Consider the following 12,228-nt stretch of genomic DNA (forward strand, 5'->3'; position numbering starts at 1 on the left):
CACACACACCCGGAGCAGTGGGCAGCCATTTTGCTGTGGTGCAATTTTCAGTTCTTCACATTGAAGAACTGAATGCAAGTGCGTCAAACATGTGGGAAGAAAATCCATATTTGAGCATTCAGATCGAGCCACGTGCTGTGCAAAGCCTGGTCTCCGTTTTCAGTTGTGATTGGCCTATTCTTTATGGAAACAGTTTTAGGCTATTAAATACCATAATCAGGGACTGGATATGCTGTGTTGATGTTAAGATGGAATTTCAGGCTTTATTATACAGTATAAATTATTTATAAGAATTATCTACAGTAAAACTAAATTATGCATATCATTTCAGTATACACTCAATTATTTATTATTATTATTTTTTTTTTCAATGTATACATTTACAAAGAACTACAAGTTATTTTTGCATACAGCTGCTTTACAGCAGAACCGAATTCTGTTGGCATCATTGATCATTGTTTCCCTGTTTAGCAATGTAAAGCTGCTTTGAAACAGTCTGTATTGTACAGAGCGCTTTATAAATAAAGGTGACTTGACTACAGTAGTTAAGCCAACCATGATTTCCATAATGCATTTTAAAAGACATTGTATGGAAATTTTTGAGACACATACATAAACTCTCTTGCTCTCGAAGGACTAAAAATCCCATCAAGACCATTATTTTTAAATTAAATTAATCCTTCTCATTTAATGCTTCACTGCAAAGAGAAAATTCATTATAACAGCAACACTGATTTTTTAGAAAAAAATGACTCACAGGTTATATTGCAGAGTCACAGCCCGTAAAAGTGTTTCTCCCTTGGCGGGATGGTTCTTTAGGCAGTGAATTAAGTGAAATGTATTTTATTTTAACATTTTATTCAGATATTAGGTCCTGCCTAATATTACAGCATCAATGTCATAGAGTTAATATGATTACAGCAGCGAACACAATAACAGTGTTTAATTACAATGAGTTACTTGAACACTAATGCAAAATATGGCACATTTTTAGTATGTTTACCTACAAGCCTTATGTTTACACACAGAATTGTTTATACACAGATGATACAACAAATTTGCAGGTGAACAGCGACAGATGGCATTTCCCAAGAGTCAGTGCGTTGCATTCATTAATAGGTGGAAGATGGCAAGTGTGTGTGTGCGTGTGTGTGTGTGTATGTGGTAGTGCATACTGGCATAAAAATGAGAACGTAGCCCCTCTCAGATGTGGCTCACCTTTGGCTCATCAGCAAAACCTTGTAAATGAGAAGTGTTTGATCTGTCTGATGGGCCGGTGGGGGTTGGAGATGAGAGGTTTGCCGTGTGGTAATCTGCTTTGATTTAAACTAATTAGCTTGTATAATAACTGCAGCGAATCTTTTAGCACTGCTGTGAAGAGTCGTCAAAAGTAACATGACAGGTTAGGTTATGAGGTCATGAAGTTATTTTACTAGGGGTGTGTAATGGTACATGTGTTCGTACTGAACATTTTCGGTACAGGTCTTTTGGTTTGGTATGCATGTGAACAGAACTAATACAGTGTTGTTTAAACCACAGCATGTGCGGAAATTCACTGTGCGTGGAGCGTAATTTCAAACTCTATATTCCTTCTCTAGAATGGGACAATATTGTTTATATCGATATATTTTGATGTTGCGAACACATAAACAAAGAAAAATAATGAAGGTAATGAGCTGCTGCCAGATAAGTGCACGTTCAAAATTGTCTTAAACATGAGACATGCTTTATATTAACCACTTCAAACTAAATCCCTACTGTCAGATGTGGTTGTTTAGCGCACAACTTAAATGTTAAAATTACATAAATGTTACAAATTCACGCAAGTATTTCTATTTCGTATAAAGGATTATCCTGACGGCAGGCGAGTCTATTGCAAGTGTGCCACACAAGTCCTGAAAATGGAAGCCAAAACGTTTTGATTGCCCCCAGGTGGCTGGATGCAGTATAGCTTATAAACCCTAACCTCTCCATGCAATCTAATGGGACTTGAGACAAACTAAACAATCAAATTACACTGCAAATAATTTTTTTCCAAAGATGGTTTCTGTCATTTTTGGTAGTTTTTATCACGCCGATGTCAGTTCAAGTGTTTAGTTATTTGATGCTATACAAACATGAGTGTGACGTCATGATTGACAGCTGAGATTGACGGCTTCTCTGAGCAAAGTAGTCACTGAGGCACCAACATACTTTTTTTGGGATCTTCAGGAGAAGATTATAGCTTCAACTTTAATTTCTACATTCCCGTTACTTTTTTTTTTCACACCGACAATGAGTTGTTCTGCAGTAAAATGTACTAAAATTCTGTGGGAGTGTGGGCGGGGCTTTGATACTGTACCTCCACTTCTTGCTAATTACTGCGCAGACTCAAAGTATAATTCCCTTTTTACGCGTACGTGAGGGTCAGCATACAATGCGTGTGACACAAATTTTGTCATCGGAAGAGTATGCACATTGGTGTTTTTTTTTTTTGTAACCGCGCGTACTTGTACACAGGTCGCACTTAAGCATTTATTTATTTTTTTTTGCAGTAATTAGTTTATCCACAAGGTGGCAACCATGCCCTGGGGCGTTGATTCACAAGGTAGTCAAAGAAAAACTGCATAAACAGAACAGACCAGAACGCATGCAATCTACAGCGATAATTAGGGGAGCGATTGTGGCAAGAGGTTAGAAAGTACACTCATTTGTACAACTCTATCATGAAAGAAAACATGGATTGTAACTCGTGGAGAGATATTGCTCAAATAAAGTATACTTTCCAAGACTGTATGTTCGACTGTGCGTGTACACTAGCGTACACATAAAAAAACGAAGTATACTCAGGGCTTTAACTACTGCGCAGAGTGTGGATCCAAGATGTTAGCGCAATATTTGAACATTGGCGGCTTCACTTCTCTAAAATGGAAGAGAGTGAAGGTGCGTCGTCCATACTTATTTATTTATTTTTTACAGTCTATGGTCTATAGCTGTGTCCCAATTCAGAGGCTGCATCCTTCGAAGTACTCTGACTTCAAAGGCCACGCCTTCGAAGGCCGCGAAGGTTGGACCAAGCGTTGTTAGATGGGACAATCTAGTCTACGAAGGATTGCAGCAGTAACATTTGTACTGGACTTTTTCGAAATTTATATTCAACTGTCTAAAAACCAAAACTGAGTTCAAAACTTGTTAAATATGTTCACCTTGGTTCATTTATGTACACAATGAAGAGTACAAATTATATAAAATCACATGTTGGTAAGATATGCCAAGATTTGAACAAAGGACGCATTTCAAGGCCACGTTTGAAGGAGCCTTCGAATTGGGACAGCCTTTGTCATGCTGTGGTGGCCTTCGATTATGCAGCCTCTGAATTGGGACACAGCTTATGTCTAACTTAGCATACTTCAATGAACCAGTGCCAGCGCACACATGCACATGAAATGGATTTGAATTTTTTACTAATTTCCTCTACTTCTGCAGTCCTCTACTTTCTTTAGTTGCATTCACTTATTTTCCAAAGTCATCTTGAATGTTGAATTATAATACAACTAAACATTTTGGGAGAACGTCACATAAGTTGGCTTCATAAATTCATGTTGATTTCCTAAATTTTTTCTCACTGTTTTGATTAGTGTTCCCTTTGGTTGTGCACTTGGAACTTCATTTACATTATTATAACTCCCTTCCAATTGATACAACAAGAAATTACAGTTATTTGCGATTTCAAAGGAAGAGGCACATTAAATAGTTTGCTTTTAAAAAGTGACCTAATTTTGCACTAAATCAATAACTAATCTAGACTTCATGTAGAATTTTGGTTTATTAGATTGTATCACTAACACATATATCACAAACTCCATAATACTGTGAAACATCAAATTTTTAAGGGGGTTGATTCCTCGACCTTGCTCGAGTCACACACAGACATCAACATTCAGCATGCTTTTTGTTTTGTTTTTTTAATAATAAGAGCATTACAATTTCATTTGCTGTTGTTGTTGGGGTAATACTGGCACAAGACAGCAAATAAAATTGTAAAATAAAGCTAAAAATAGTAAAACAAAGCAATTTATGCCGCAATGCACTCTGGGAGTACACTTCCTCAGATCACAGATAGAATTAAGTTGACAAAACTTAAATGACTAGTAAGTAAATGTGACTCAAAACAAGTAAAGAACAACTTGATACAATTAAGTTGAGCTTAATTCAATTAAGGCAATGAGTTTGCACAATTAAGTAAACTGAAAAACTTGCTTTTGTTTTTTACAGTGCAAAAGACATACCTTCACTTTAAACAATCTAATAAATACCCAACGGTGAAAACCGTGTTTTATTGTGCATTTCTTTTTCTCAGTGAATGCCTTGCTTCATTTGGAAGTAAAGTGGTAAGAGCGTTAAAAATAGAATTTAATGTTGGTGGCCATTGTTTGGCACATGTTGTGTATCAGATGAAGCAGTCTTTCAAAAAGAGCTCTTAATGTCTTTTTGGTTTTTATTGTACATAAATGGTACATTTGCTACTTATGGGTAAAAGTGTGTGCGTGAGGTGCACAGCTGAGAGCTAAATTGTAATCCCCAGTCAATCCATTAGCATTCAACCGATGCCAAATGAAGCAACCATTAACCTTTAACCTGTTTTCTTCCTGTTTTATACAACATAGTTGTCTTCACAGAAATCTTCTTGAAGGCTGTGGTGCTAATTTTGGATGTATAATGTGTATAATATTCAAAAAGTACTCCAGGCGATCTGGGACCATAAGTCTGTGTCAGAAACTCCAGTATCCCCTGTTCTTCCACTAATTACCAAGAGCCTCATAAATTTTCAATCCGTCATGTCTGGGTGAGTATAAGTCCCAGTACAATTTTAGATCTTTTTGAACATCCATCTGGCCAAGGAAACCTGCCTACACAATTCTGAAATCTGCTGATAAGATAAGATGCTCCAAATTGTCTGTTTATTCATTCAAGTGTGCATGTATGCATATTAATGAACAAAACTTTAACTTCTAGACTTACACTTTATTCTGGTAGTCCGCTTTAGACATTCTACTAACTATAAGTAACTTTGCAACTTCACTCCTGGGTAAAATGGCTAAGCACTAAACTTTTAGTTTAAACCACAAATTATTGGTCAGGAAATTAGCAAAATTTAAGCAAATGCACTTCTTAAAAAGCCATTGCTGTTTCAGAAAAACATCAAAGACAGAATGAAGTTTTTGGCAGAATATGGGAAGTTGTGTGTGGAGTGATGAATCACAATGAAACACAAGTTGCATGGTGATGTTCCAAAGCAGTCTCTTTGCAAAATCTGGTGAGAAATACAATAATAAATGCATCTCTACCACAGTGAAGCATGGAGGAAGAGGCAGAGGTGTCATTGTGTCTGGAGCCTTTTTAGCTGCCGGTATTGGTGAGCTACTTCATTGTAAAAAGTCATTTAATGCTTTGGAGTACAGGGGAATATTGCAGAATGGCTTGCTTCCCACAATTGAAAAGTTGTTATCTGAAGAGGAATGATCAGTTGTTCTTTTCCATCAAAGCAATGCTCCTGCCCAAACTGCAAAGACAACAAGAAGTGGCTTGAGAACAAGTCCATCAGGCTCATGTTTTGGCCTTGGTCAGAGTCCAGATTTGAACCCTAATACATAAATATTTCTACAAATGTGACAAAGAAAAGGCAGGAGGCATGACTGGATATGTACGTGTGTGTCGTTATTTGATTAGAAACAAAATAAACCCATGTGATTCAGTGTTATGGTTTTAACAAGAAACTAATTAAAAACATTTCATTAGATAAATAATAATAATAATAAAAAATAACCAGGTAGTTAAGATAACCTATGATTAATCAGGTTATGATAACCTATGAATGATAGATGTTAAAAAAAAAAGAAAAGAAAATGAAAAAAAAAAAAAAAAAAAACTAGAATTTTTGCCTTTAAATCAAATAAAAATGCACCAAATTAAGTGTTGAATTTTTTTTTTTTTTTTTTTTTTTTGAGACTCCAGAAAATGTTATAGCATATAGGAGTAGCGTAAGCTTTCGGTGAGAGTACACGCCTCTCGTGGTTCAAACAAATAGGGCTGTGCAACAAACTCAAGCTCCTCTTCTCTTATATCGAAATCCTCAGACATTTCTCTTTAAAATTTTCCGCCTGAACTAGATTCATGTTCGGCTGTTGCTGGAAGCCAGTTATTATAGTTTATAAAGTTATAAATATGGATATTTTTCATACAAAAACTCGTTGCTTCTCTTTAGAAGGCTTTTATTAGCCCACTGGAGTCGTATGGATTACTTTTATGATGGATGTATTCACTATTTTGGCCTTCAAAATCCTGGAAGAGCCAGGATATTTTTTAATATAACACTGATTGTGTTTGTCTGAAAGAAGAAAGTCATATACACCTAGGATGGCTTGAGGAGGAGTAAATTATGGGATAATTTCCATTTTTTTTGGGTGAGCTATCCCTTTAAAGTCGGTAGAATGTCTCTTGGGGAGCATTAAAATAAAGTGTTACCAAGCATATTTTAAATATAAAACATATAAATACATATCAAACACACAGCATGTTGTCTATTTATGTCCAGTAATTCAGTTTGCATTTACATTTATGCACTTCGCAGACAAAAACGACGTTTATCCAAAAACAACTTAGAGAAAGATTTATCATAGAGCCAACAATATTCATAGTGAACAATGCCAGGTTTAAAAGAAAGCTAGGAAACAAGATAAATTAATTGAAACAAATTGGTAATCTGAACAATTACAGCTGTTATAAATATTATATAAAAAAAGTAGCTGTATAATAAACACGTCATAACACAATAAACACTACTAGAATGCGTTTTACGTAAGCAATAGGTACGAGAGGCTGTGCTGTGTTGTGAATAAGTCACGGCTGAAGGGCGTTGTTAGGTACAACCGTGAACAGCAACAGAAGTTACATTATTACGCCATTAGATGGCAGAAAAGACTGTCTTTATGAGCGTGTCAGTCAGCAGCGGAGACTTTTATATTGAAAAGACTGAATTGTTGTGAACACGGAACAAGACACAACTGACAAATTCTTTGACTAGCGCTGTCAGTCACGGGAAAACCCCTTAACTGTTAAAAGGACAAGATAATACATCGGACATTCGAACAGATTTTTTATTATAAACATAGGACTGACCTGAAGGAAAATGATAAATCTGAATGCAGGTAATAAACTCGCTCACTCGATCTCTTTCTCACAATACTCTTCTACATAATACAGTAAGCTTCAATGAACAATATCAATTGAGAACATACAGTTTACATTGCTAAGAGTGGTTGCTAAGGGTGTTGTGTAGTGATACACAGAACCGTTGTGTGAAGCGGTCATAGCCCTGTTTTATCCTGAATAAAACACAGCTATTGACCAATCAGAATCAAGGACAGGAACTAATAGTTGTTGTTGGGAGTGTTTCCTTTAGTCATTGTTTTTAGTCAACAACAACAAAACAATTCATAGTAGCTATACATTCAACAACACTCACCTCTGACCTCTGACCTCTGCTGCAGGTCAATATGGTCTCTGCAGAAGCTCTTAATTATTATACTATAGTGGAAGGAACTGATTCATGCTATTTTAAAATGACCCCATGTTTGTTTGCCAGAGCGGTACGTGTCCTGAACTTGTTATGGGTGTTGTTAGAAAAAATTGAAAGCAGAGTTTCTGCTGTTTTATGGTTGGTAAGTAATGTTAATCTAATCATCTTATGTATGATCACAGGTGTGGATAGCATCAGCTATTTTACAGTGGCTTCAAATGTGCCTTATTCAATCAGTCTAAACTATCTGTTACATTTTCTGTTATCCCACAAATAGGTGTCCCAAAAGGAAGACCTGGATGTTTCCTTTGGTCTCATTTTAAAACCGTAACATTGTGGATACATGGGTTAATGCTCTAAAATAAACGAATAGATGCCTGTTTATTAAGAGTCTGCAATGCAGCAGAGATTTTAATCAAGGCCATTTTAACCCAGTGATTCTTTTCGAAACTGTATGCTATAAAGTTTCTGTTCAATTAAATCCAAATCATATTTGTAAAACTGAAAGCTGTGGCCTTAAAATCTGTTTGAGTGAGCCACGTTTAAAAGCATTTATAACATTTCTGAAATACACAAACCCGTGACCAGTGTTGCAGCTAAAATATTATTAAAATAAAATAAAATAAAATAAAATATTAGATGATAAACTTAAACTTTAAAACAATGAAATGTTGCCTTGGTAATTAGTTAAAATATGATGTACTTAAATTATTAAAACTGAAAAAACCAAAAACAAACAAACAAACAAACAAAAAAAACTATTAAAATGACAAATGCACATAACAAAATTACTAAAACTTAAATGAAAACGCAAAATTCAAAATATGCATCATTACTATAATATAATAATTTATAAATAAATAATAATACATACTATAATAATTTATAAATAATAATAATAATAATAATAATAATAATTCCATTGCCAATGACACACATCAGTTGAATTAGCCCATATTGCTTGGCAATCAGAAACGGCTTGAGGTTTGCGTAATGAACTGTAACAAAACCTGATGTACGTCATAACTAATAATATGCCTTGAACTATGATAAAATTACTGTAACAGCTTATTGCTTCATATCCACCAAATGGGGCACTTTTGAACAATTATATGAGCTGGAAATGAGCCAATTCTTTCTAAAAGCTATAGGCAGATTTATTAAAGCAAAATGCTATAGGCAACCACTATGACATTTCCCATGATTCAGCAGTAAGCTGTCACTTCTCTGCTGTAGTACCATCCATGCCGATGCCATCTGCAACTACTCTGATGAATCCTACCTGAAAGAGCTGCCTGTTTTTTTTTTTTTATTTTCTCCTAGCTCTTTTTTTTTTTTTTTTTTGCCATCCAGTATTTTTGAGGAAGTTTCTTTTGATTGTGTTTGTGATTGTGCTGGAATACAAGCTTACTGCATACTGCACAGTATATACTACCATTCGTTTATGTTGAGGTTGTTTTTGAAAGATATATCTTATTCTCACCACATGTATTTGATTAAAAAAAAAAAAAAAAAAAAAAGCAGTAATATTGTGAAATATTATTACAATTTAAAGCTGAATTTTCAGCATCATTACTCCAGTCTTCAGTATCACATGATCCTTCAGAAATCATTCTAATATGCTGATTTCCTGCTGAAGAAACAAATGTTCAATATTGAAAACAGTTGTGCTGCTTCATAATTTTGTGTAAACAGTGATATATATATATTTTTTTTTTTGAGGATTCTTTAATGAATAGAAAGTTCAAAAGAACAGCATTTATTTAAAATCTTTTGTAACATTATAAATGCCGTTTTTGATCAATTTAATGTTCTTGTTGAATAATAGTATTAGTAAAACAGAAAGTGTATAAGGATAAACATTTTGATCAATATAATGCTACATTGTCATGACCTCATCATTTAGCATGTGGCGTCCAATTAGCATTCCAGAAGTATATTTGTAATGTTTTTATTGGTGATATTACATCTGGTACATTTGCCACATTGGAAATGTAAGATCAAATTGAACATGTTGCATTGTGGGATACATAAATTTGACATAATATGATTAATATTCATACAATATCAATCCAATTTTGAGTATTCTGTTAGTATGTGGTTCCAAACATAGCCCCTTTTTTGTCAGATCCTGTGTGAGACAGCGCTGAATTAGTTTTCCTTGTCATGTTATATCCTCTGGGAATTCTCTGAACTCACTAACTGGAAGCTCCTGTTTGAAGAGGTTCATTAATTCATTCATTCATCATTTCATTTGCTCTGTAGACCGATTTCACTAGAACTGAAATGGCATTTTACATGTCTACCCTCAGGACATGCCAGAAGGGTAAATTGTAGCAGGCGTGTTGTTGTTATTCTGTTGTTTCGAAATAATTATGAAGTATTGCATATTTGGTTTTAGAAGTATGTTTGTGCAAGTGCTCGCATAGCAACTCATCTGGCTAATGTAAAATGTGGTGTCAATCAATCAGTTTGTGGTGTCAATCAATGTCAGTAAGTAGTCATTTAGCAGATTCATCATTACTCCAGTATTCAGTGTCACATGATTCTTCAGAAATCATTATAATGTGCTGACTTGCTGCACAAGAAACATTTCTAAGTTTGTTCAAAGCAGTTGTGCTGCTTCTTATTAACTCAGGCCCACTCAGTGAAACCATATACTCTTGAACCTAATCTTCTGGCCAAGTCTGCAAAACATTAAAATGCCACACTAATTTACCAATTACCTACATGCAGTGATCATGTGTGAAAACACTTACACATAATTAGTACACTTAGAAATCAAAACTCGTCGTTTTGAGAGAAAAAAAAAATAAATAAATAATTGCATTTCTGTTTATAGTGTAATACCTAATAATTTGATCACTTAGAAATCAAAACTCAATGTTTTGAGAAACAAATACATTTTTCACATTTCTGTTTATTTTGCAAATATATAGTGAATACGCATGCAAGTCAAGTCACCTCTATTTCTATAGCGCTTTATACAGATTGTTTCAAAGCAGCTTCACAATAGTAACAAATTCAAATTGCTGTAAAGCAGCTCTAACAAGACAACTGTGTCATTATTCAGCTCAAGTCAGTTCAGTGTTGATTCAGTTCAGTTCAATAGCTGTAAAATTCATCTATTGTGCAACTATTGTGCATGTATAATGTATATACAGTGTATTTGTGCACATATGTGTGACAAACTCCTGTGCACTCCACTGCACACTGAACAAGCAAAAGACACACTATACTGTATGTTATAACCCTTGAGTGTTATAAGGGGTATTTTTTTGGTATAACATTATTTATTGTGGATTGCTCCATACCTTAGGCCATGTCCACACTAATATGCTTTTATTTGAAAATGCATCTTTTTTTTTTTCATTTTGGCGTTCCATCCACACTGAGATGCCGTTTTTGTCCAGGAAAACTGAGCTTTTTGAAAACGCTCTTAAAAGTGGATAAATTTGAAAACGCCATTTTCATGTTGTAGTGTGGATGTTGAAAACTGAGGTTTTTGAAAACGATGACACGTTTAGTCATGTAATGCATATTGTACACATAGATCAAAGACTATAGAATAACACAAGATGCATCACTTGTATTGTTTTGAATAAGTCCCGCCTTCTAAATAAGAGCTAATCACCGATTAGTAAAGTCACTGCAGCGGCCGTTAGAAGCTCCGGTTCCTATAGAAACAGTCAGCACTTCCTATAGAGATGCGCAATTAGAATGAGTAAGTATGCGCATTAGCTTGAGCCAGCCTGAAAAAATACAGTTTTTTGGTCATGATTCTAGCATTTAGAAACAAAATTTATGAGACAGTTGTTGTCAGATTTCATTGGTGATTTCAAATATGAAATTTAATTGAAAGCTTGACAAACAGCTTTGGAGAATTTGATGTTTCCCCATTCAAAGAGATAGGAGCTGCACTTGCATGCCCAAGAGGCTTTTCAAAGATGGCCGCAGAGTGAAATGACTTGTCTTAAAGGGACTTTGCCATAGAGATGTATATAGTTATACCGAGCCTGCATTTTTGTGCCTGCTATTTACTGTAACAGTGCTCAAGATAAATGCTGCTTTATAGAATCTTCGTATTACATTCCCGCAAAGATGACAGAGAATTTACTCACATTTGCTGTCCTGCGTGGACAAAACATTGTTTTAAACCCAATTTTGAGCGTTACCTAGACGCAAGAGTGATGGGATCACATGCTAATAAAATGATCGTGCCAGAAGAAATAGCGTGAGAACTTTATTACATCTGCTCTCTCTGCATCATCTTGTGAGATTTTAGTATGTTTTATGCATGCGTATTACGGGGATTTAAGAGTTTTCAGAAGTTTCAGTGTGGATGAGCAACTTTTGGAAAACGCTAGTGTGGATGGGGAGCGTTTTAAAATGAAAACTCTGTTTTCAAATGTCTCCAGATTAATGTAGATGTAGCCTGAGACAAACAGCAGGACGCGTGCCAATGTTGCAATGCAAGTGTTTATTGTTACAAAGGCCAAGATGAGAGAAAAAAGTAAAGGGAGGAAAAATGGAAGATGAAGAAAATTATTTACAATACCCCATGTCTGTTTGGGGAATAATCTAACACACAACAAAAGGGGAAATGGGACACGGCCGTCACCAAATCAAAGAAATAAATAAAAGCAAAAATAAACCCTCCCTTCTAATAA

Source organism: Ctenopharyngodon idella, chromosome 1, assembly GCF_019924925.1.
Source record: "Ctenopharyngodon idella isolate HZGC_01 chromosome 1, HZGC01, whole genome shotgun sequence".
In the NCBI taxonomy this organism is placed as follows: domain Eukaryota; kingdom Metazoa; phylum Chordata; class Actinopteri; order Cypriniformes; family Xenocyprididae; genus Ctenopharyngodon; species Ctenopharyngodon idella.